Source organism: Cygnus atratus, chromosome 19 (genome assembly GCF_013377495.2).
Source record: "Cygnus atratus isolate AKBS03 ecotype Queensland, Australia chromosome 19, CAtr_DNAZoo_HiC_assembly, whole genome shotgun sequence".
Lineage (NCBI taxonomy): Eukaryota > Metazoa > Chordata > Aves > Anseriformes > Anatidae > Cygnus > Cygnus atratus.
The window spans coordinates 1,877,941-1,897,752 of record NC_066380.1 but is presented as its reverse complement, the minus strand read 5'-3'; the positions used below and the strand labels follow the sequence as shown (position 1 = coordinate 1,897,752).

General features: G+C 46.1%; 1 protein-coding gene across 3 annotated transcripts in view; it reads right to left on the bottom strand.

The window, feature by feature from the left end:
- STRBP (spermatid perinuclear RNA binding protein) overlaps positions 1-19,129 on the bottom strand; it is a 57,897-nt gene extending 38,768 nt beyond the window's left edge. For all 3 annotated transcript variants that reach the window (XM_035555459.2, XM_035555460.2, XM_050714550.1), the window contains exon 1: positions 19,045-19,129. The gene's annotated coding sequence lies outside the window, so the exon portion shown is untranslated. The remainder of the gene's footprint in view (positions 1-19,044) is intronic.
- Between the last annotated feature and the right edge of the window lie 683 nt (positions 19,130-19,812).

The window sequence follows — 19,812 nt, the reverse complement described above, 5'->3', positions numbered from 1 at the left end:
GGTGAAAGGAAACAGGGCTGTGCAGAGCATACCTCACATTTTTAGCTTGTGGAGAAGTTGAAGAAAAAGGATGGTCTAAGGGGAAAACATCACAACCCTAACAGGAAGGCTAAAAAGGAACAGGGAAGCACGGTGTAAGTAAGTGCACAATCCCTGGAAGAAAGAAAACACTGTTCTGGAGAACCACACCAGGCAACCTCAGAAAGGAACGCACATTAGTAGGAATAACTGCAGATATCAAATTATGATGTAACAAAAGAAAAAAAATCGTTTGGGGGCAGAACCTAAGTAATTTTCTTTTAGGATTCAAGCTACTCTTCACTACTGAGGACACGAAAATATCCTACCAAGCTCACTCAGTGGTCTTCAGATCAGCATATCAGTTACAGCCCTCAAGGTGGAACTCCTCTCTGTCCAGATTTTACACAGCCTCCTGTTCCCTGGCACCTGCACAATACCAAGCACGCCACTCACAGCTAGTGTTACAAAGGCTCTCTGGTGAAGTGATTTTGAAGATCCCTTCATGTCTTGCTATTATTGCCCAGATACAAGACTGAGACAGACCAATTTCAAAAACAAACAAAAAAACAAAACTTAAAAACCAGCTGTTGGCACTTAAATAACAAAGTGGCAATGTACTTCCTGCTCAACCGGTCAGAAACGTCCAAAACAGAATGCCTGTAAAACTGAGCCCTATACAAACCAAAATATCTTAAAAGGAGAACTTCTTGGCAGCATCTTTAAAAAAAATTGCTATTAGATAGTACATGAATAATTAATAGTGAATTATTCATCTTGAGACTAGACAGAAACCACTACTAGACTCTCCATGTCTGAAATGTTAAACTGATTTCTGACTTCCAGCAGGCATTCCTGCTCTTCTGGCTAAACTGAATGCTGGAAACCAGAAGCTACTTTGAAGTACTCACCTGTTAGCGAAGCAGTCAGAATTTGACATCAACATTCAAAATCAGAGGATTCCATAAAACAGGCTACATTCAGTTACAGTTGAAGAATTAACTAAATTAATAAAAAGAATTACATTATGCTGAAATGAAACCATCTGCAATGTCAGTTTTCCCAGAGAGAGATTTGGCTTAAGCGAAGTTCTGGATCTATGCCCGAAGTTACATCACGTTCCCCAAAACAGAATCGCAGCTCTACCTCCTCAACCACACAGCGCAGCTTAGTGCCATGCTGGGCTTCTTACTGCCCAAGCCTTGCCCTGCACTCAGATCCCAGCACCAGAGCTTTACAGACCTTCAAACCCCTAGCCACTTTCCATCCCCGTATTTCTGTCCACGGCCTTACTTTTGAGGCTTTTTGCTCCAGAACCATAGCGGGAAGCAGCCACAACACTGAAGAGAAGAACTGGGACACTCCTTCCCTAGCATCCTCCAGCTTAACTCAAAAAGCTGCAGTGCCCCAGTTTCTTTCCTGTTGTGATTCATACCCCAAAGACTGCGGGTTGACCTACGCTGCAGCCTGCCAACCAGCAGCATTTGACACGCAACCGGGATGGGGAAAAGACCAAGGGGTCACTCTTCCACCCAGGAGAATGAGTTCTCCACAGAACAGCGAGGCCAAAGCAGCACACACACGGAGCAGCATGTGCTGCAGCCTGCACGCTGGAAATCACGGCATGTGATTTACATCCTGGAAATAAAATAGGGGGGCAGACAGACAAACAGGAGAACTAGATCACCTTGGTGGTTTTCACTTCTCATCAAGTGAAGGAGGGAAAATTGCATGAGGCTGTAACTTCTTACCTCACCCAAGAACAGCCTTTCGGGTGACATGCTAGATCTCAGCAATGATTCTATTCCTGTATAATTTTATATTCAGAAAAGCCCTATTTTGTACTTAATCAAAAACACTCTTATGCTTCAAACTAAAATCAGAGCAGACTTTTTTTTATTCTAGGCACATCAGATAGGATAAAATAGCTTATTCTAAATGACTAACGATCTTATCTGTTAATATTCGTAAAGGCATTAAAAAAAACAAAAACATGCAAGCTCACAAATGGGCTATACATAAAACGTATCTAGTATCTCACACAGTTACTCCTAGCACAAGAAAGCAACATAACCCCCCGAGGAAATATCTATTCAATTTGAATTCCTAGAAGATAGTCTCTGCAGGTATCATTTAACATACAGGCTTACTGCCACGAAGTATTGTTAGACACTTCCTGGGCTCTCCAAAAGGTTGGTGTTTTGTGACCACTCACCAACGTAGAAGAAAGCATTTCAGACATTCCTACGTAAGAGATGCAGACCTTTTTCCTTTGAGCTACCTGCTAGTTCCTCCATCAGCAGGTTAGACCATAGAAGAACCATGGAAAAATTTCTGCTTGCACGCTCTGAAGCGCCATGTCCTACCTCCTGTGTCTTGTCTGCATTACCAATTCCCTTTCAACAGAAGCGCAGCCACAGCAGCATGTTCACAAGTTCACCAACACATACAGATTGCTTACAATACACGATCTGCCTCTCCCTTTAGTATGACAGCAAGAGCTCCCCAACAGCTCCTGCATCAGCTTTCCATCTGCATCCAATCCAAAATGTTCTGCTGAACAAGAGCAACGACACAAAGAGCTGAGGTACGGGTCAGCTGCAGCTGGCATTGCGAACAGACAAACACCCAGCGTGGCAGTAAGACTGCTGTGGTGCTTTGTCGGGAAGCGTCAAAGTTACGGGCTGCTCCCTCAAGCCAGGTCCTGCCCCAAACCCACAGAAACTCTCAAGCACTAATGCTGCTCATTACAAGTTTCTTACTGTAGAAGATGCACAGATCTGTGAGTTTTCAAAAAATCTGTTCTTATTTCAATAAAGAGCGTTCAGTTAAACTGCCTGTAAAAGCATTCAGCAGCAGAACACGTTTGCTGTACTAGCAGGGAGCCCTGCTCCCTGTCTCAAGCTAATACATAACTCAGCGATTTGCAAGATGAAGGAGAAAAGTAACATGACTTTTTTACAGCAAAAATCTGTGCTGTAGATAGTACATATTTAGTAATTCTGTTTTACAAATAAGAATGTAAATACTGTATTTTAGACAGCACTGACATCTGTATTTTTCCAATGCTAACAAAAAGTTTTAATTTCAAAGGATTAAGAAGTTTTTAAGAATAAATGCTGTTCTGATTAGAATCCCAGCAACTCTTAATAGCAAAATTTAACCAACAGCTTCTCCTCTAGAATTTCTTCCTTGAGGTCCCCAGTGACAGCACATGAGGAAGCTGGCATTTTCAATATTGCAAATTCACGCTGGATACTGTGCACATTAGCCAGTTTAAACATTCATGACTCTCCACTTAAATGCATTTTCTAGTATGTCAGTCTTGCTGCCTCGGTGACTTTTTAAAAAAAAGAGAAAGGATTTACAAGAATTTGGAAGAGAAGACTGCTAGCTAGTCTCTGTTAGCGTTGTGCGAAGAGCTCGTGCTCTCCGCCAGTCCACATCTGCCATCAGGCTTGACCACGACCAAACAATGCTCCAGTCCTGGTATTTTCAGCCTGTTCCTCTGTTACCGTGCATTGTCTCACTATTCTTGTCTTAGATCATTATTTCCAGGGAAGCCTGAAGCTCAGTGGCACAATATGTAATGCCACAGATGCATTTAAAACAAAAACTGTGATTACCACTGTAGGCTGCTTAGGAACCAAAGCCTCCTCTTTGGAAACTCCCTCACAATGCTGCAGCTCCACTGCAGACAGTCCGAGCTGCCCAGAGGAGCAGGACCGAGCGCTGCAGAGTACCCTGGCTGCCATCTCCTTTCAGCCTCAGAATGGAATTATTTACTTCAAAGGCACGATAAACCTATCAAAATATAGGAATTAGTTTATTTAGGCATGAAAGCTAGCAACAATACCCATGATGAAGATAAAAACCAACGCCACATCCACATTAGATGGCAGAGAAGAACTGTCAGCCTGACCTTAGCAACTTAAGGATACCCTTTACTTCTTACTACAAAGAACTGTTCAAGAAGTCCAAGCATGGCTAAGAGGAAGAAAAAAATAAATGTATTTGGAGATTTACAAATTAATATTTTCTTGGAAGGTCATTCAAGTCTTAAAAATGTTTTATACTGGCCTAATCCAGCAGATCTACCCTGCATGTGAATGCCGTCAGATCTGCCAACCCCAGTCGCAAAGCTCATCTGTTACTCTTCTCTCCAGTTAGCACAACACAGTACAGCTATGCAAAAAAAAGAAAAAAAAAAGATGACTTTTGCAGAGACCAGTGATGGCAATACTCATGATGGCTAGGTTGCAAAATTAAATATCTTTTTGTGTGAATAAGTTGTATCTGTCAATCTTACCCTTAAGAACTTCACGAGATGAGCACTGAATTCCACAATTGCTTATTTTTAACCGGATATCAAAATTTTTAAAAGTTAAATATATGTAAGCATCTGTAGCACTATATTCTCTAATGTCTTTGGAAAACACAACTAAGTAATCCATCTTGAACTTGAGAAGTTACATTCAATCTCTTTCTTGTCTTTTGAATTTCAAATAAAATCTGAAACAAGGAGCGATAAGCACAAATCCAGCAACCACACCTGGTTGTTGTTACAAAAACATGGATACAGCTTTGTTGCTTCGGTGTTTCCCTTAAGTTTCACATAGTGGTATGACTTCATTTAATCTCTCTTCATAGGTAACAATGTCATCCCCAGTACCGCTTTACTCAGAGCAGCAGGAACACTCCTGATTCTTTGTTCATTACCGGAAGGCTCCCCCATCTTTGCCATTCCCCGCTGTTTTCCTTAGGCCCTGTAATCACCAACCTACCTTGCTCTCTCTCTCAACATTAAGCAACACCTCTGAACATCAAACTATAAGGCTATAACCAGCACCAGTGGCTTGGAGGCAACTTGCTTGTCACAAGCCAAAGGACCCAGCCTTTTGGGGGGTCTGTGGAGGTTAGGAAGATGACATCCAGGTTAGGAAACAGAAGTGTGTGAGAGCAAGCTGTTGCAACTCCCATGTAAAACAGGGTGCATGCCTGTTTCTCTCTGAGGGAAGCAAATAGACTGTGCAATCGATAGCAGCACTCAAAATGCTCTCAGCTTTACAGGAAGATCAATTTACAACAACAACAAAAATCTCACTTTCTCTCCAAAGCCCCCGCTATACACTATAGTTGCTAGAAGTAACACTTGAAATTGTTATCAAGGGAAAGACTGGAGAAAAACAATCTAAGTTTGTTTATTTTGGGTCATTAACTATTTTGTGTCTAGCCACTTCAGCTTCCCCTGATAACAGGGAACCTGCTGTTCCCAAAAGCAACAGTGAAGGTGCTTTGTTTTTTTTTTAATTTTATTTTTTTCAAAGAATGTGTACTTGGGAAGCCACAACACGTCAGGGTAGGAGCGCACAAATCAAGGCGCACAGGACAGGATCAAAACCCAAATAGAAAAACAGCTACTTTATAAATCAATGGAATTTCTCCTAAGCTGGGCAATAGGATACAAAACCTTTCAGCCATCAGTCAGAAGTTATGACAGAGCTGTATTACAGTCCTAATGTTTTTCTTACCTGCTTAGCCATCTGTCTAAGTCTGTGCCACGTCCCTACACCATCATTATTACAGGATACCACAGCAAAGAGAAAAAGAACCAAAGGGACACAAACACTGAACTCTGAATCTTCAGAGCACAATCTCCTTAGTTTTTACAGTCGAGAACTATAGTTCTGGTGGTAAAAAATAAAAAAATCAGATCCTAATGTTCTCAATATTACTGCTTCTACCTATGCAGAACTCAGCACAAGAAAAGAAAGGTTAGTCCCTGGAATTCAGTGGACAAATGTTACCAGACAGTTTCCTGCTTTACCAAGACAAAATCTGCAAGTTAAATTTAGAATGATGATTTCTGCAGGCACTCAGATGTTTCTGCTCTAAATTTTCTAGAAATTGCAAATTAGAAGTTGGCAGACTTTAAACTGACCCAGCATGTGTCTGCTGTAATCCAAATCATATTCTGTTCTATTACTCTGCAAAACTGTTAGGAAAAAATCATGCCTTTCAACACATGGTTTCAGACAAGTGACAGAGACATTCCATTTATCCCTGTGCTGAGAACAAAACTTAAGTATAGTGTTTTTTCTTCTTGGAAAAACACCATGAAAATTACAGCTAGTAGAGGAATCAAAGTTAGCTCCATGGCACTGTAAGCATAGTTGCTCAATAGGACTACTTATATAACTAGGTTCATTTAAAGTGCTCAGGGTAATTTTTCCCCATTTACCATGGGGCTAATATATCACACTTCTAGACTCTGGCCTCATTCTTAAATCCCACGAGCAGACACTGACCAAAGCAGGCAGGTGTCACCAGGCTGCTCTGTGGAAGCGACCGGCAGGTTTCCTGCAGCCCCTGCGAGTCCCTAGCGCTCTGCTGCTGTTCAAGAGATTAAGTTTTTTTGCAGCACCATGAACAAATTGAATGAAACAGCTCGGAGGTTACAAACGAAAGAAATACGGGTCATTACTTCTCCATCTACTGGTAAACAGACAGTACTACCCAGTGCTCCACCACTAACCTGTGGGAGATAGCAATCTTCAGCTTAACCTAGCAGCAGGGACTGAAGCATAATAACCTCTTCCATTTTGATTGCAGTAGGAAGCTCCAATGTGCTTTTTTCGTTAGAGACCAAAACACTCCTCGAACGTAGCTGTGCACACGAGAAATTCACAGCACTTCCTAGCCATTACTTCTCCAGCCCCGGTAACAGGTACACATTTGATGCTGTTTGCATTTAGAAGAGACCCCATCCCCAAAGACTGAAGTGACTTTCCCAATGCCATTGTAAATCTATGGCAGGACTTGGAAACTAAATTAGTTTTTCACTTACCATACACACTAAGCTCTGGAGTATGCCACAGCCCCCGCCCCACCAGCTTTCCACCCCTTACTCAGGCTTCTTTAGTTCAATTTGCACAGATGCTGCGCTGCTGGCTGCCCTCACTCGCAGGAGTGCAGCCATCCTTTGCAGGCCAACTTGGCAAAGAGTCACAGCTAAATGCTTGACAACAATTACCTGCAGATTCATGGCATCCAAATTAGCAATTCAGTATCTGAATATGGAGTGATTAATCTCAGGAACCGAATTCGGAACGTGTCCTATTTTCAGGCATCAGATTTTTTGAGCACTCCACTCTTTGGAAAGTCAGGCTGACATGGACTCAGCGACCCCCCATCTTTTTCAGAAGAGGACAATAGAGTCCCTCTTTTGTTAGACAGCAAGAGGCACACAGTCTGTTCTCGGGAAGAACAGAAGCCAGCAAAATGAGGACATTTCAGGACACCAGCAAGGGCCCTGAGCCGTTCAGCAAGGTGAGGGGAAGCTCTGCAGCCCCACTCCATCCAGCAACCCCGTCCTCAGCATCACACATCGCGCTCTGGACACCAAGTTCCAGCACAGTGTTTAGGTTTTGAAGGAAATTAATTTCAGGCACGCTCAACAATTTGAATCCAAGTCAGTATTGACATGAGACACAAACCACATAAAAACTCCTTGTCATTCAAGGACCGGTGTCCTGCTTTCCCCCAGATTTTGTGCTCAGAAGACGTCCTCTGATAACTGCAAACACACAGGGCAGGAGGAGCCCTGCCCCCAGTTCTGGGGCATTTAGCTCATAAATGTTGAGATAAAATCTTACCAATGCTGCTTCTTGTAAGCATGGACACACGTTGAGGGCTTCACTGCACAGGCCTCCCAGGAATAACTTCAAAGGCAGCAGTAAGAACCTACCAGCACATCATGTTCACATCTCACAGCTGTTACCAACTTCTAACACAGAAACTCTGCCAGAGACAAAAGGCAAAACTTTTAAAAAGTTGTGCACTATTGGCACCTTAAAGGCTCTCCAAATTCCTCTCCTAGCACCACTGCTGGGAGAAGGAGGAAAAGAAGCAACTGCTGCTTTTGTTGGGACGCGCCTGTTTCTGTCACCTGGCAAATGTTAGGCTTCACACTATCACCACGATTTTGCTTTAAAATAATAAAAAAGGAAACCAAAGACATGCAGGTATAAGTAGATGTTTACAGACAACTGCAAAAGGCGATTGGCTTTGCCACCTGGCATTTCTAAAGCTCTACGTGGCACAGGGTACAGAAGATAGGGGAGCTCATTTCTCTCTCAGAACAACAAAACCAGCCTTCACACTAGATGCTGGCTGCCCCTCTATACGGTCCCAACCCCATCAACCTGACAGCACCTCTCTTACAAATTAAAGCAGAAAGCTGAAACTCCAGGATGACCGGGAGAGCAGATGTCAGCACTTCACTTTCCCCTCCTGTGCCCACATCACACACCTCAAACATCTCTTCAGTATCACGATCCCTACACGAAGCCCAACTCTGCCAAAGCACCACTTTTCATTGCTGTTTGTTATGTGACTCTACCCTCCTTCTAAAAACATCTCTTAGGCGTCTAAGAAACAAACAAAAGGAAAGCAAACACAGCCAGCAGTTACCGCTTCCCTCGGGCTCCACGCACTCTGCACATGTGGTTCTCTGGGCAATTTTCTCTCCCAGCCGGCAAGCAGCACAGCGAGCGCTGTCAGAGCTCCCCGCTCTTCTCCCCCCGCACGAGGCTCTGCAGCCACCCTGTTTCGTCGCTCCTGTGCTGAATACCTGCAAGCTGTTCTTGTGCTGCAGTGCTGAACAGCCACCGTCCCTTTACAGCATCCAGGCTGACAGCTTTCTGATCTGTTCCAACATTTTGAAGTATGAAGGAAATTTAGGGCTATATTTTGTGCATGCACATTATCCAATTATTATCCAATCTACCAATACAAACGCTAAACACACACAAAGTCCTTTCAGGAAATATTCCAAACTTTGCAAACACAAGAGGAGCACAAATAGAAACAGAACAAGAAAAAGGAAAGAGAGGAGAAGTACAGCAAATCCCTGTACTCCTCAGCTCTCAGCCAAAACTGAATCTTCTCTGTACCGAGCATGAGACCTGCTACTGTACTGTGCGAAGGGGGTGAAGAGCCCTCATTCAGACACAGAGCACCTGCTAAAGCTGGCAGTGAAATCAGTCAACTCCCGCAAATCAGCAGCACCCAGTGCAAACAGAAAGCCAGTCTGTATTTTTCTGGCACAAGACTATGGTGAGTTGCACGTACAGATCAAACATTTACGAGCAAAAGAAAAGAACTTAGCCAAGGGGGTTACATTAAAATAAAGATTACAGATCTCAGTGTGAAAGCAAACAGTAAGCGTACCACTGAGTCCGTCCCAAGCCCAAATGAGCTCTCCTCAGGCAGCTCCTCCACAGAAGAACTGCAAGGAGGCAGGGGCTGAGCCAACTTCAGCAACTGCAGAAGCACCAGCGTGATATTCAAACACTGCAGTAACAGTAAAAGCGTCAGGAGCAAATGGATACTCAAAATATTGAAGGAACTTCTGGCAGCTTCATCTGGACTCTACCTACCTACAGGCAAACCACTGATCCAAATCAGCTTAATTCAACTCTCTACTTGCCTGTTTCTCTTCTACCTTAACATTCTTTCAGCATGCTCGCTTCCTCCAAAATTTCATGGAACTCAACAGAGCCTTCACAGAAAGCAGACATGGTGCTGCAAGAATGACTGACATCCTGTAAGGAAAAGACCGATGGCACCTTCCTACAGTGCTGCTGCAACTTCTCACCAAGGGTGGAATGCTGTTATGACAATGACACTATGCTTATGTTGCTTTACTAAAAGCACACTTGGAAACATCTCAACGGAAACCAAAACAGAGGTATGTTACTTTTCAACTACACAGAAAAAGCAGATTTATTTGTTACATGCAGTTATTCCAACACTAATGTGGAATCTCTATTAAGTAGCCTGAAACACTGCACTTACGCACTTGGGAAGTTTTTCAGCTAAGAACTGTAGTTTACCGAATGATGTTTAAGGCAGGCCGTATCTCATCTCCCTTTTAAGAATCTTCTTCATTAAAGTCAAAGTTCCTCAAAGTTGTAGCTTTATCAGCAGTCCTGTTCAAACCCTCTTTGTAAGAGTTTTTTTTTCTCCCCTCAACTCTGCAGTCCTATTTTGTTTCTTACAGAAACTTGGCATGAAGCTCAGGCTCCCGACCCATAGCAAGAAATTAAACAACACAGCTTTGCTCGTTTGTTTTTGGAAGAGTCAGGAAGTCTCCAGTTTCAGGTTCTTCAGTGTTCTGGCTGGGGAGAAACAATATACATCAAGCTTCAGAAGCATTCAGTTCTCAATCACTATCTGCAAAGTTAATCAGAGACCTGCCAAAGACACACTTGGTAAACTGCTCTTGTTACTGGTCTATTACACAAGGCCACATCCACAAAAACAGACTTTTGGTCAAGAGCTCACCACTTATATGACTCCCATCCACTCGGAATAAACCATATCCTATATCCCATGGGCTAACACAGAAAAATGACTAAATACCCCCAAAAGATAAAGCAGATGGTAGGGAAACAACCAACCCACAAAATATTACAGTCTCATTCCCACAATACTGTTAGGAGAAAAGAAACATAAGGAAGAAAATAGTTTATTTCTATTTTTGTGCCTTTTCTGATGATTGTTTCAAACAGTACCATCACTATTTAGATGGTGACAGTTGTTTTTTTCTAAAACGTGTAGTACTGTGAAATCTAAAAAGGAAAATTATCATATTGATAAGTTGTTACAGCATAAGCATGCAAAGAAGTGCTCTGAATCCAACTGGTTCCTTAGCAGGAGTTTTGACAGGAATAGAGTCCAGCTCCAGCCAACCACCTTTTAACACAAAGCAGTGTAAAAATTATTTATTTGGAAGTTACAACAGCCTCAGGTTTCACGTAATTTGCTAGGACTGAAAATTCAACCAAACTTTTTAAATTGTCAAAAATACTGCAGTTACAGGAGGTTCTTATTCGCCTTCAAGGTGGGAGTCATGATTCTTTTCTCTTACACAAATTTAGACAACTGTGTTCTCTTTTCAGCCTCCTGGCCATCTGTGGAGATGGGGAGGTGTGTGCAGATGTGGGCTCCGAGCAGAACAAGCGACTTGTCTGAGCTCATATTTTTGGCAGCCGCCAATTTCACCCTCACCCACCAGAAGCGGAGAAGTTATCAGCCTTGTCTCCAACCCCCATTCCCAGTGTTTGCCTTTCTTTCTGGCTTTTCTAGAACACTTGTCACCATATTTACCCAAGTACATATATTAGTGGTTTCAAACTAACAGTTTTTGTGACAGAGGGAAACATTTCAGGTCTTTTAAAGGGGAACCTGAGACATGAAGAAATGAAATCATGTGGTAAATCCACAGCAGAACCTGAAAAGGAGCCAAATGGTCCCATAATCAATACTTTCAGTTTAATCACCAGACTTCTTCACCAGATCAGTGCTGCTCTGTGCCTGGTTCTGAAGAGTTTATTCACCAGGTTTTTGTGTTTTTTTTTAATCAGTGTCCAGCTGGAGAAAGAACACTCGCAATTCTCCTGGGCTTGAGTGTTCTGCACCCAACACAAACAGCCCCTGTTCCATACATAACAAGTGGTACATCTACAGCAATGCAGCTACCCATCTTTAAGGTCATCCAAATGGCATAGCTGATCGCTTTGAAGGAACAAATTAAGTCTCTATAGGATTAAATACTTGGACAGCATGACTGGGTAACCAAAGAAGCCCTAATGTATTTGTTAAGTCCAATTATCGAGACATCAAATCGAGAGATCATGAAGCTTTAGGACATTAAATAGCTGCTCCGAAAGCGATGACAATCACTCTGAGGATCTGACCTGAGAAATGGGTTCCTCTACAAAGCAGGTGGTGAGGAGAAATCAGTTGTTGGGCACTTCTGTTTTCCTCTCATCATGTGTTAACCTAAACTAGCTATCAGCATAAAGGGAGTAAGAGTAGGATTGGAAGTGGAAGAGGAGCAGATAGCCAAATTCTCTAAGCCTGTACCACGAGCATTTACCAAGCAGCTCCAGCACATATCCAAGATTACATCCGAGATCTCATTCCTGAGTTCAGCAATGTCACAAATCTTTCTGAGGCAACTAAGATGAGCTCAAGCTCCTTCACTTAGAAACTAGCCACTAGCTCAGGTAGGACTTCAGGCTAGCTTGCTTAAAGAAAAGCAAAAACCAAGGAAACTCCAGTTCTCACGGCACCTATTGCTCGGGAAAGGGACTGCAGAAGCCTAGAACTGAGGCTGAGTGTGGTCTTGTACTATCTGGCACCAAGCTCCCTGCAGACACGCTGTACACACCTACAAACCCCCTCCTATTCCAGAGTCCTTTCCATATATTTCCATTCAAAATCACCACATTACACATACACAAATTAAGCCAAGTTGATAGAGAAAGCAGCAAAGTACTGAGCCTGGGGAGGGTCAGAGAGCAAACCACAGTACCCCAAAGCCAGAGAGACAGCAAGGTTTCCATATGCAAAGACCTGCCCCTCCAACAGCACAGAAGTATCAAAGGCGGCAATAAATGACTAACTTCCCTTATTTTCATACTGCAGATTCTGTGTCTTCACCCAGGTTCAGCACCAGGTACATGCCTGTGGGAACAACGCACGGCTTCTGCCCAGCACAGCTGGCACAGCCAGCGCCCTAGGCCAGCGCGGCGCAGTGCGGCACTACGGTGCAGTGTGGCACCACGGCGTGCTGCCCTCTGCCCAGCTCTGGGCCAGGCCTAGGACCGGGTCATCAACAACATAAACAGCTGGCCCTTAAGCTCAGCTCCAAATTGATTAAATGTTAACACACATTAGTCAGCACTTTCAGATAACCGATAACACATTATTTGTTTCTAGGGTTAGGAAAACATCCACAACCCAATTCTATTCATCTTATCTCCGTAAGGTTGCCCGGTGGGACCCTTTATCACCACGCCACATACTAGAACAGAAACACAGACCCAGCAGCGCTCTGGACAGCTGAATCTCCTACCACAGAGAAATTAAATGCTTTTTTTCTTTTTAGTACAAGCTGTAATTTGTTTTTTGAAATGGACTTGTACAGCCTTAACTGTAGGCCTCCATCCAATGTCCAGGTGATGCGTTTAGTACAACCATTCGGGGTCTTGCTAAGCAGGCTGTAAGAAGACCAGCCATTCAAGTTAAATGCCTTCTTTAGTGCTGCACATACTAGCTAGCAATTTTAAAAGCTTCACCTATTTCAACAACAGCAACTAAATTCAGTGGGGTGCAGCATGCTGGCTTCTTTGCTTGCTCAATTTTATGTACGCTTCTGAAAGATGAGAACATTCAAGAGATAGCATGTTTATTGGAAGGGTTAAATAGGTAGAGAGGTAACGAAGTTTTGGCTGCTACCTCATAACAAAAGCCAGTGCCCTGCAACAAATAGCAAAATTTTTCATGCCCCCTCAAAGATTAACTCTGTGATTTCACAAAATCCACAGCTAAAGATCCTCCCCCTATATATATATATATATTTCAGTTTCACAGTATTGTTGCCACTAGGATAAAGCACTCTGCAGTGAAATCTCACTAGACAAGATGAGCAGTGTTGCGTGCCCATGAAAATCCTGCTCCCAGGCCTCAAGTCTGTGACTGCTTTGCCAAGGCTCATTTGTAGAAACAGGCAGCCCTTGTTCCCAAACCAGCTCCGCACAGCACCCCTGTCTGCGCTTCACACTCACCTGGAGCCCATTTTTGCTTTTCCAGGAAGACAGACACTGCCAGCTGAGAGCTATGATTAGGGGAAGACTCTGGTTAAGGTTATAATCATCTGAATTAATGCAATAGCTTAGGAGAAACATTTCCCCATGTAACACCATACCTGTGGCTCAGAGAACACTAAAAACACCTCCGGGCCCGACACCTAAAACACTATGGTAACGCTCCGCTTTGCTGTATTACAAGTCAAACAAGAAACGCCTTTAGTGAAAGTGTCTCCCCTCCCAGGAATCAGAGGAAGGAGAGAAGTAAAGGCCTCCCAAACCAACTTGTGCTTCTCTGCTTCTATTACGGGACACGAACGCCTGAGAGGCAGTGGCAGCTCCTCACCACTGAGTTCATTTAAGTCAAACGTCACGGTCAGCTTCAGTCACTGCTTTGCTTCTCGAAGCACTAACTACATCGGGAAATTCACGGTCTAAAACCTTAATGGATTTTGTTTTCTAAGATTTTGCCAGGTTCTGTGACATCTCTTGACCACCCACTAGTGAGAGTGGTGTTCCCAATCAGCTATTCAAGCATTTAATTTTTCAATAAAGTCGATTTAAAGTAAATGCACAATAAGAATGTGAAGCAGCAAAATTTAATTTACTGTGATAGCCAGACATGCCCCAATTTTATTTTATTTTTAAGCATACAATTAAGAGTAATTCAATTCCCCTATGCAGATATTAAATGGAAGAGAAGCATTGCTGTAAAAAGAGCTTAGTACTATTGGTACACAAACCTTACGACAGATAAATTAGAGCCTAGTAAAACAGCATATAATTTACATTTTGTTATGTCAATCACAAGTAGCATCTTGAGGCTCTTAAGCAGTATGCCAAGCCACAACATAAGAGCACTGCTTTAATTCAACCCGTGCAGCAGGATCACTTAAGTTTCCCCAAACCGAGAGATCTGCTAAACTGAGGTAGCAACTGGATTCCCTAAGATTATTCCTCTTGTAGGCACCTGTAGTTTGCCAGCACGTTAAGAAAACACTTTACTACGAAAGAGAAAAATTTTGCTTAGCTATGGAAAAATTCAATTAAGTAAAACAATGAGGGCATGGGTTTTAATAATCCATGGTCTTTACTACTTGAGAAACCAATCAGCAAATGTGCAGATGGCCCAGTAACAGAGCAGCCTTGCTCGGCTGCATGGAAAATCCACGCGCAGGATTAGGCTCAATTCTTGCTTTTAGCTGGCAGAGCAGGAGGGAGGGAGCAGCCCAGTACCATGCTTTACATACCTTTCAGTAGCAGCAGAACAAACCACATACTCTGAATTTTTTGTAACATTTCTCCTATACCCAGCATCTTGTCTACATTCCTATACTGCATAGGAAATTAATGGAAAGGTCAGTATATGCATTGCAACGCAGAAGTATGAATACAAGGCAACAGACCAACATGGAGCGGGGTCCAAATCCTCCTTCATTCCGTGATGTTTAAAGTTAAAGGACCAGAAACGTAAGGTAACATAGCTACAAAATAAAGTCCAAAAATACAAAGTGCAAGAAGTCTAACTCACTCATATCACTTGTAACAACTCTTATGCGTGCTTTTTCTTAAAGGGACATCAATTTAAAGGTTTTTGAAAAAGCTAAATAGAAACACTGTCTGTGAGTTGACACAGTGCATGCGCCACTATCTGTGTTTTCTGTCATCATTGCACAGTGAAAGACTTGCACATAAGAAGGAAAAACTATACAACTGCCAAGAAATGAAAAAGGACAACTGAAAAAATATTGTCTCGTCTTATAGTTTGTATTAATCATTGCTTTTAATAAAAATAGAAGCAAATATTTTCAGGTAGGGCAGCACAGGCTTCTCTATCCTTAAATATCAAGTGCTAAGTTTCTATTTGCCAAGCGCACACTGCAAGTACAACATACGCAGTAAAACTATGATTCCTATAGAAATGTTTGAGATTTGCATTTTTCTGCCATTTAAATCTGTAACTGTAATTTTCACGTTGCTTTAAGCAGGATTTTTCCCTTTAATTTCATGGCTGCTGCATATACAGCAGTAAAATCACCTTCACTTGCCAATATTACTCAGTTTACAGCAAATCCAGGACACTGCCTCAGCCAAGTGCTCCTCATGCATATGTTGTCAGAACAGAAAAGCCTCCTCTCCCTGACCTCGATACAAAATAAGTTACAGAAATCAAAATGCTGTGCTCAAGTCCTCTGTTGGCATGGCTACATTTATCTTAAACCCTAACCCACCAACAGCTGCCAGCTGGCCTGTACGGCAGACGGGACCCCAGCCTGTGCACCTTCCGAGCGTCTCCCGCGATGGCTGGCACTTCTCGGGGATGCTTCCCGTCCGTGGCTCCAGGTACTCGCCCTCATCCAGCCCAAGCTATAGAAATCCTCAAACTGCCTGCGCTTTCTTGCAGCTCCGTATTTATACTCACCCCTAGAAGCGGCCAGTGTGCTTACACACATCACCACAGCCAAGGACAAGACCCTGAAAACTTTTCTTTATGTTCTAACAGGTCCGTCAGCGAGCACGCTCACGGTGGCGTTTTACACACACGCAAGCTTGTTAACCAGCCAGGGCATTTCCCTCTCCCTTCTTTCCAGCCATGGATGTGCTCTTCAAAGAGCGCTATTTACATGCCAAGTTACAAAGTTCAGCTGCTTCCAAAGCAACGTGGAAAAAGTGCAGCTTTTATGATTCTACAGCGAGGCTTTTTCACAAGACGAAGCAGTCTGGACTAGTTCCCCCCCTCCCCTTTTTCCTTTTCTTCCCCCCCCCCCCTCCCCCAACAGGATTCACTTTTTAGATGAGACAGTTCAAAAAAAACGCCTGCCCAGCCACAGACCTTTGAGGAACAGAGTGGCTTCAAAAGAAAAGAGCTCTGCAACCTTAAGCATCACTGCTACCGAATGAACACCCATGGGAAAGACTCTGCTCACAAGCTGGAAACCAGTTCCCGAACTCTGCATATGCACCCGAGTTTCAGTTCTCCACTAATGTTTACGGAAGGCATGCCTTTTGCCCTCTGCTCTCACACTGCTCCTCTCTTCCCAATGGCTTTCTATACGATTGCTTAGCTAGCTCAAGACTCTGTTGTAGGGATCTGCACACGTGCAGCCCATCTTGTGTTACACCTTTCCATTTGCCTACCATTTCTTCTCACTTGCAATTGGTTTTACACCAGCAGCCACCAGAAGCGACTGGAATTCCATCTTCTAGGGCAAGCCACAAGGCTGGATTCAGCAGCCTTCCTACCAGTCACCAGCTGGGGCTCACCCAAACACACGGGTGTTTCTAGGTAGAAGCTTCCTCCGGTTCCAAGAAATTCAGTCCTAGATTCCTACCTTCCATTTAGCCCGTGAACCCTTGGGAGCAAGACCTGGTGCTTCCTCAGCATCCTCTTTGGGAGGAGACGACAATATTGTCGATAGTTCAATAACAGCGATCGGTGTGGGCGAACAGCCCTTTCATAAAACAGGACTAAGATACTTTGCCAGAACAAAAGATTCTACGAGGAATGTGAAAACAGCACTAGACTTGTGCTATCAACGACAAGATAATGAGAAACAGAAAACAGAAAATATTAAAACCTGACCATTAGCGATCCATACCCGCTCTTTTCCCCTATTCCTCCCTTCATTCTACACCAACGTGAAGCTAAGGAAAATGATTGGAAAGTTCCAGAGAGACAAAATGACACACGCCAAGAACTTCCAGAGTCCAGCTTCCTAAAAATGACCAGGAATGTAGTACAAGTCACAGCCAGCCCGTTTGCTGACATGGCCTTCTACTTCTTCTTCTTCTCCAGGCTGGCAGGAAATAACCTCAACCCATCTTTTACACACTTTTGATGGTCCATCTAAGAGGCAAACTATTCACATTCTTGGAGAACACTTCTGCTTTGAGAGGCAGCAAGCAACCAGCATGCACTTCAAGGAAAACACCAATACAACCTCTACAGACATGCCTTACTCCTTCCCTCCCCAAAACCTTCCCTCTCATATTTTCAAGGCCTCCCGGTGCTCCCCCAGCACAGGCAGCACTTTTCCGTCTTCTCTCCCTTGCTGCAAACACTAGGCCCTCTGTGCCTCCTCAGTTGCTTCCTTTGGGTCTCCAAAAAAAGAGGTTATCACATCTTGAAAACCAAAATACAGTAAGACCAAAGTTTTCAGTCCTTCCTTCCCTGTTCTTTCCAAGAACGGAAAATTATTCTGCACGAGTGAAGGAAATGAGGTTAGCTTTCTGCCTTTACCCGGTTTCAGACGCTCACTAGGACACACAGCTGTGTAAGCACAGCTATTTTGATTTACGTTACAGTTGTGCAAGCACTTTTTAGAACTAGAGATCTGAAACACCTTACATCACGTTACGACCACCTGACAACGGCGTCCACTTCAGTCTCTCCTCGCTTTAACCACGCTCAGAAATTTTAAGTCTTCCGTAAGAAGTATCCTCAGCCTCGTAAGGAAAATGAAAGGTCTGTAGGACACCGCCACGCAAATTCAGACCCATCCCAACTCCACCATTTTACCAGCTCTTCCAATGCACTGTTCTGTGCATGGGCTCTTTGGAGCGGGTGCTCTTTGGAGCAGGACGTTTTCCCCGTCCTTTCTGGGATCGCACGGCACCGTTTTCAGGGCCGTGGGATCAACAAGGAGCCCTCTGGCCGGACAGCGGGCACTTCTGTTCCCATACAAAACTCGCATTTGGCTCCCCTCGGCACCCTTCCAGCGGCACCCCGGCCGCCCCTCGGAACTTCTCCCCTCCACACCAACCAGCGGCTCCACAACCCACAACACCCAGTGCAGGGCGAAGCCAGGAAAGGGGGAAAAAAAGCAACAAAACCCAAACCCCCAAAGCGGGGCAGCGCGGGGCAGGGCGCGGGCGGCACCTCCCGCACCCAGGGGGGCTGCGGCGCTGGGGGGGACCCCGGCCCCGGGGACACGGGGGGGGGGCCGAGGCCGGGCTCCCTCAGCCGGGCGGAGTGGAACGGGGCCGCCCCCCCCCGCACCTCCCCGCACCTGGCCGCCCCCCCAGCCCCCCCCCGCCCTCCCGGTGCCCGTTGGCCCCGCGCCGCCCTCAGGCCGGCCTCCCCCAGCCCCCCACTCCGGGCTAACGGCCCCTCATGGCGCGCTGCCGCCCCCCCCCTTCCCTCACATCACCCCCCCCCCCCGCCCCACCGGTCCTAACGGCCCCAACGGCTCCCCCGTCCCTAACGGCCCCGCCGCCCCCGTCCTGCCCTTGCCTCCTGCCCGCAGTGCCCGGTGCAGTGGGCGGAGCGGTGCCCGGCGCCCGCCTCCCCACAGGGTAGCGGGGAGCCCCCCCCCGCCCCGCTCCCGGCCCCCCGTCCGCCCCCCCTCCCGCTCCCCCCCGCCCTCACCCCGCCGGCCGCCGGCCCCGCCGCAGCCCCCGGCCCGGCCCGGCCCCGTCCGGCTCCTCCGGCTCCGCAGCGGCGAGCGGGGCTCGGGCACGTGACAGCGCCCCGCGCCCCCATAGGCTGCGGCTGCCGGGCAACGTGAGCCCGCCCCCTGCCTGCACCTGAGAGGGAGCCTTACGCCGCCGGCGTAGAGGGATGCCGGGCCGCCGCGCAGAGTGCGTAGCGGAGCCCCGCCGGGCCGCCTCCTCCTCCCCTCCCCTCCCGCGGCGGCCCGGCGTAGCCTCACGGGGCTGACGTAAAGGTGCTCGGCCCGGCCCTGCCGGCTCCCTACCTGCGGCCGCTGCCCCTCACGTACCCCGCGTCAGCCCCAGCCGCCGCCCGCGGGGAGCGCTCCCGGCGCCTCAGGGAGCTCCCGCGACCGTGCGAGGCGGGAGCGGCCGAGCCCGCACCTCGACACGCCACTTGCGTAAAGCCCCTCAAAGAGGTCAGTGTTCCTTACGGATTCTCCGTAACGCCGCCGAGGCGGGCGCTGCACCTGAGAGGCTTCCCGTTGCGCAAATGGCGTAGCCGACGGCGTAGGTGCTGGCGTGCCGGGCGCAGGGTACGCAAGCGGCGCGGCGGGGCCCGGCGGAGGCGGCCGCAGGTGTGCGCGGTGAGCCCCGGCCCCGGCGCCTCAGAGCGGGGGGCGCCGCAGCCCCGCCTCAGGGCGCCTCTGTGGGGGCTGCCCCCGGGGCCGTGCCCGTCCTGTACCCGCCCGGCCGCTCGGCTCTG